Genomic DNA, 6062 nt, shown 5'->3' on the forward strand with positions numbered 1-6062 from the left:
GAGCAGGGAGTCTGTGCTTCCCTGTCCCCTTCTCGCTTGGTCAAGTTTTCTTTTCATTCCTGACTTACGGAACAAAGACGGAACCCGAGTCCACCCATTAGCCGGGGCCGTTCATCAGAGGCAGCTGCCTGACCGTAGAGACTAAAATTCTTTTGAAGAAGGAAGGAAGGAAATGAACATTTATTGAAGTTAGGAAACTTGCTAAAGACACAGAGCTTGTAAATGGCAAAGACAGGACTGGAAGCATCTGCCAAGCTCACGGATCTTCCCTAGTTTTCTTTCTAGTATATTCCACCACTGGGAAAGTATTTTTAAAAAGAGGGCATACAACAGTATAGATTGTTTATGGGGATCAGAGTCTAGGGCGATGGGAAGGTGGGATAAATTAATAGCTTTTCAAGCAGGGGAAAAGGAGGGGGGGACGAAAGGCCATAAATGAGAGACAGAAATTCCAAGCCACCGGGAGAAGATCAGTCTAGATCACTGTTTATATTTTATCACTCCTTATATTTTAGACTTCTTGAGAACAAGCAGTCATTTCTGATTTCCATGTAACACATTTATTCCAGAAGCTGCACGCGTTACCCAGCACATAATGAACCTTCGGACACGCTGTATATTCAGGCCTTCCCAATCTAGTTTGACAAGGGAAACATGTATGGCTTCTGTACAAAGCAACCAGATATGGCAACCCCAAGCTATGAAGAATGGCCTGCAGGCTCACCCAATAAATCTTTCTGAATGGAAAAAGGGTACCACGCATTCCCCAACTCTCACATTTGTTACGGAAAGTGGGGGATCACATAGTCCCAATTCCACGCTGAGGACAGAGACTGTGTCTTTTTCTGATTTCATCATGTCTTTAAAAAGAAGGCCGGGTTTTTTTTTTTTTTTTTAACCAACCCTGGATGTTTGGGAAGCTCCAGACAGGGCTCGGGGGAAAGCGTGGGGTGGGGGAACAGACAGCCAAATGTAGACTCGGCGGGGAATTTTACCTCAGAACCGTGTTCTACACAACTAGGGCTGGGTTGGGTTTTCACAAACATTTTGGTGTGCACTTAAAAAAAAGAAAGAAAGAAAGAAAGTGGTCGGCTGGTTGCTCTCTCTTCGTAGTCGAAGCCCTTAGCTGGAGACGTTACAGAAAGGAATTGAGTTTATTTCCCTCCAATAATACCATCTGGCGCTCTCTCAGTCTCTGTATGAAGAATCTTACATTGTTTGAGCCGTGCTCCGGCTCATAATACGAGTGGGACAACTGTGGCACCCACCTGTTCCAAATCAAGACTAGGGTATTAAGATCAGCAGTGCTGACCCATTAGAAGGGCCCGGGGATTAGCATGTTCGCATCGGGACAATAACCGAAACAGGTGCTCATTCTGTGGGTGGCTCGGAGTCATTTTTCTGGCTGCCTAGAGGTAGAAGCTGAAATAGAATAAGTCCTCGAGGGCATGACCCCCCCCCCCGCCCCGCCAGACAGGGATGGGGAGATAAGGGAGACACTCCTTGTTCCTTGCTTCCTTGGAAAATGGAAAGAGAAACTCTTGGCACAAAAACGCAGCTGCCTTGGCCCTTTGGTGGTTGTGCCATGGAACGAGGGATGGGAGAGTATGAAGGATTAAAGAAGTATGAATGATTGTCTCTGTCAGAGGATACGGTCATTCAGGAAGGTGATGTGCGTGTAGATTTGGAATCTCTAAATAAGTACTACTTTTAAAATGGCCACCTTATCATTATTTGTAAAATAAACTGATTTTCAGAGAGGAGGGCTTCTCTTTGGCCTCCCTTTTTGAGATTCTGTTTGTGAGAGATTGTAGACCTGGGTGGGGGTATTTTTTGTCTTAAATCAAGTTTTAGGTAGCATTTATTACTTCTAAATATGAGAATTTCTGGCTTTATTTTGCCTTCGTCTTCCGATTCCACGAACCCATAAGGGTGACTGGAAATCTGATGTTCATATATTCTGGTTCTTCTTCTGTTTTGTTTTTAAGATTTTTATTTATTTATCTGACACAGAGAGAGAGAGAGAGATCACAAGTAGGCAGAGAGGCAGGCAGAGAGAGAGGGGGAAGCAGGCTCCCTGCTGAGCAGAGAGCCCGATGCGGGGCTCGATCCCAGGACCCTGAGATCATGACCTGAGCCAAAGGCAGAGGCTTAACCCACTGAGCCACCCAGGCGTCCCCATATTCTGGTTCTTATTGCCCCTGTCTGGACACATCCTTGGGACTTCCAGGTTTGGCTAATTGGAACTGGGGCTAATAAGTGGCCTTGGTGAGGAGGTTATGGAGGAGACAATGACTTCATGCACCTTAGAGGGCACGAAGGGGTGAGACTGTTATGGACAGAAAAGGGGTGAGTAAGAAGTCATTATCTGAAAGCAGTAAAGTCCTGGAGGGTTTATGGCAGGACAGTGCAGTAGATAAGCGGCTTTGATGTGTCACAGAGACCTGAGTGAAACTGTGCTCTGGTTTTGCTAGCTGGGAACACTTGGGCATGTTACTTTTTATTTTTTTAAAGACTTTGTTTTTGTACACACAAGAGAGAGACAGAGAGTGAGTGCACACGAGCAGGGTGTGGGAGGAGGGCAGAGGGAGAAGCAGGGTCCCGCTGAGCAGGGAGCCCGATGCGGGGCTCCATCCCAAGACCCGGAGATCATGACCTGAGTTGAAGGCAGACATTTACCCCACTGAGCCACCCAGGAGCCCCAAATTTCTTCCTTCCTTCCTTCCTTCCTTAGAGAGAGCGAGAGTACACACGAGCGGGGTGGGAGGGGCAGAGGGAGAGAGAGAGAGAATCTTAAGCAGGCTCCATGCCCAGCATGGAGCCCCACATGGGGCTTGATCTTGTGACCCCGAGATCCTGACCTGAGCTGAAACCAAAAATCGGATGCTTAACTGACTGTGCCACCCAGGCGCCCCGAGGGCATGTTACTTTCTAAGCGTTGTCTTCCTCATTTGTGAAATGAGGATAGTAAAACTAATAGCCTTAATGCTTCATCGATTGCAGAAGGTCCTGGGTGTAAAATGGCTCTGTAGAGTTCCTGACCCCCCGAGCCCTCGATAAACGGGAGCTACTGTTGAAATTATAATTGGTGCACGCAGAAACTCAAGTAAACCGCACTGAAACGGACTTCACAGCACGTGGGACCAGCTCCTAATCCACTTCTGTGCGGACGTCTGCAAAACACTGAGTTTCTCCAAGGCCTGGGAGTTGGAGATATCCGGATCGAAGCTTGAACTGGGGCTCTGCCCCGTCCTCGCTGTGTGACCTTGGGCAAGTCACTTGCCCCTCCTGGCCTCTGTTTCCTCATCTAAAGTGGGACCAGTCAGAATGGAGGACTGAGTGAGGTATGAGGAACGGCACGTACCGGGCCTGGCAGAGAGCGAGTGCCCGATAAATGGGAATTATAGAAGAGGCCTGTGCAGACAGCCTGGCTGCAGCCTCCCCCCTTCCACCTCCCTCCGCCCCCTTGTTAGTCCCAACTAGAGTGCCATCAATCTGCCACTCTCCTTGGGGGTTGCCGGAAATTCCTGGCGCAGATGTCTCCTACGGGGACGGATTTTGGATATCCCTCCATCCACCCCTGTTACCACTGAATTATGGGGGGAGAGAAAAGGAGAGAAGACCCATTGAGAGGGCGAGGAGCAAACAAACGTCTTCTGTGCACTTCTGCCCTGGCGAGCCCAGGCGTATGCCTGAAATAGGTGTTCGGTAAACACTTGAGGAATGTATGTACAAATGAATGAAAGGGCAAGGTGGCAGGCAGGCATCCGGGAGAGATGAGAGTCACGGCAAACCCTCCCCGGCTCGGTCAGCACAACATCTCTGTCTCGGGGGCCTCCCCTGGCCCCGGGGCCGTGGCCAACCCCCAAATCCCTCCTTCCTTTTGCACAGGCTAGTGCGATAGCCCCTTTCAAGATCCCCAGACAGAAGCTCGAGGGTGGCTCGGGGCTCCCCACTTTGGGTCTAGAGCCCCCGAGGCTCCCTACTGTGGGCGGAAAACAGCTTCATTCTAAGGCGGGTCTCAGCGAGCTCCTGGAGGGACCTCCTGATGTCATCCCTTCCATCATTAGGAGACTCCTTCCTGGTCCCAAGACCAGTGGATCTGTCGCCTGGCACCCAACTCCCGGGTCTCAGGACCAGGTCCAGCCGTGACTCATGTACAAATGAGTGGGGACAACCATACGCACAGGTAGAGCGACACAAGCATGGGACACTCCCGTGCTGACCGCAGAAGGAACTGAGGCCGAGGACGATGCTTTTTATGGGCACCATTTAAAACCTTATGTGCTGTGGTTTCTCAGCGCCTTTCATGAGCTCAATTCTGTTCTGACATTTGTTTCAAATAAGGTTTCCTTCCATAAAAATACCACTTAAGGACACACACGCAGAATAGGCATTTGGCTTTTCCTGGGTGTTAAATATTTCATTTGATGTGCTGATTTTCCAACCACATGGCTGGGGAAATTAATATACACTTAATTGCCTGTGTGACAACCTTTCAACACAGAAGCGGCCGATATTTGGATCCTGAACCCTTAATTCTTTACCTCTTGTTCCCTGTGAGCTCCCAGCCTGGTTTTCACACCCAACCTCCAGCTACCCACAAATTCTACCGACGGCACATAAAAGCAGGCAAAACATCTCCAAAAAAAAAAAAAAAAAGAAAGAGAGAGAAAGAAACAAAGAATGAATGAATGAATGAATGAATCAACAAGGAATTGGAAAAAGGGTGTGAGAATTCTGTCCTACACGATGCCATTAAAAGTAAAGAAAGCATTTTAATTTTAAAATGACCCCTTAAGCTTCCGGATTGGTTCCAAACTCACACCACCTCCGGCTCCGTCTGAGGTTCTGGGGGTCTGACTCAGCGCACTGAGAGCCAGGGGTCTCTGTAAGTTGCCCTTTTATGGCGAAAAGAAAAAACACTGGGGAAACCCGGGGCTGGCTTCCAAGGTGGGCAGTTCTAGCTCAGGGGTCGGTGGATGAGCCCCAGGGAGTGTGTGGAGGGGACCCCAGGGTGGGGGTAAATTTGGGCCCTAATGGCAGCTGGCAGGACAGCTGGCGGAGAGCAGCCGCAGGAGGGGACAGCGTCCATGGAGGGCAGAATTGAAAATCAGACTTCTGTACAGAGCTGTTCAGACTGACCTGAGCGGGGGTTGAATTCGATCCCTTGGTCTATATTACTGGCTTCTGCTTTGACATTAGATGCCCGAGGAGTGGGGGAGTGAGCCCGGGCCACAAAGAAGGACCTTGGCCTTCTTCTGGAGTCATATCATTACTGGGGGGATCTCAGGACCCAAAGGTGGCAAGTCTCATGTGACCTTCCCCTCAATGCAATGTTTTGATGGGACTTAGCAGCGAGACTATACCGCCAACAGGGCTCTCATTTAAAGTTAAAATGTCCTTTCATAACCGTTGGAAAGGAGGTCTGTATACAGAGAGTATCTAGGATTTGCCCATTCCTGTAAAAAAAAAAAAAAAATCCTTCCTGACTGTAAATCCTGTGCTCTGTAAATAAGTTTTGGGTCCAAGAAGACCAACAACTGGCATTTTCATACCCCCCTGCCCCCTGCTTCTGGCATTTTCCTACCCCACTGCCCTCTCCCCCGCCCCAGCCCACAGCAACGGGAGGGGGCAAAGGCATCTGCAGGCGAGGACATGACAAACAGATCCAACACACATATTTATTTAGTAAACAAGCTCATCATCTTCTAAATTTTAAAATTCACCAGCACAGGCTTCATTTGCAAACACGCACAGCACTCCCCTTAAAGCGATTTGGTAATTGTAGCAAGACAAGAGCAACGTCCCTGCCCAGGTGCACAGGAGCAGCACACCTGCGGGTTTTGGAACAAAGTCTCGGCTGTTACAGGAAGGGAGCCTTGAGCTGAGCCGCCCAAGGGAGAGGGGGAGAGGGGTCAGGGAAGGAGACAGACTCCCGCAGCCAGGCCCTGTTTTTCTGGCAGCATCCAAGGTCATCATGTCACTTTCTCCTCCTCCTCCTCCTCCTCCCTCTCCCCCAACACCCCCCCCCCCGCCGCCACTCTCCTCCTCCCTAATAT

Source organism: Martes martes (assembly GCF_963455335.1).
Source record: "Martes martes genome assembly, chromosome: X".
NCBI lineage: Eukaryota > Metazoa > Chordata > Mammalia > Carnivora > Mustelidae > Martes > Martes martes.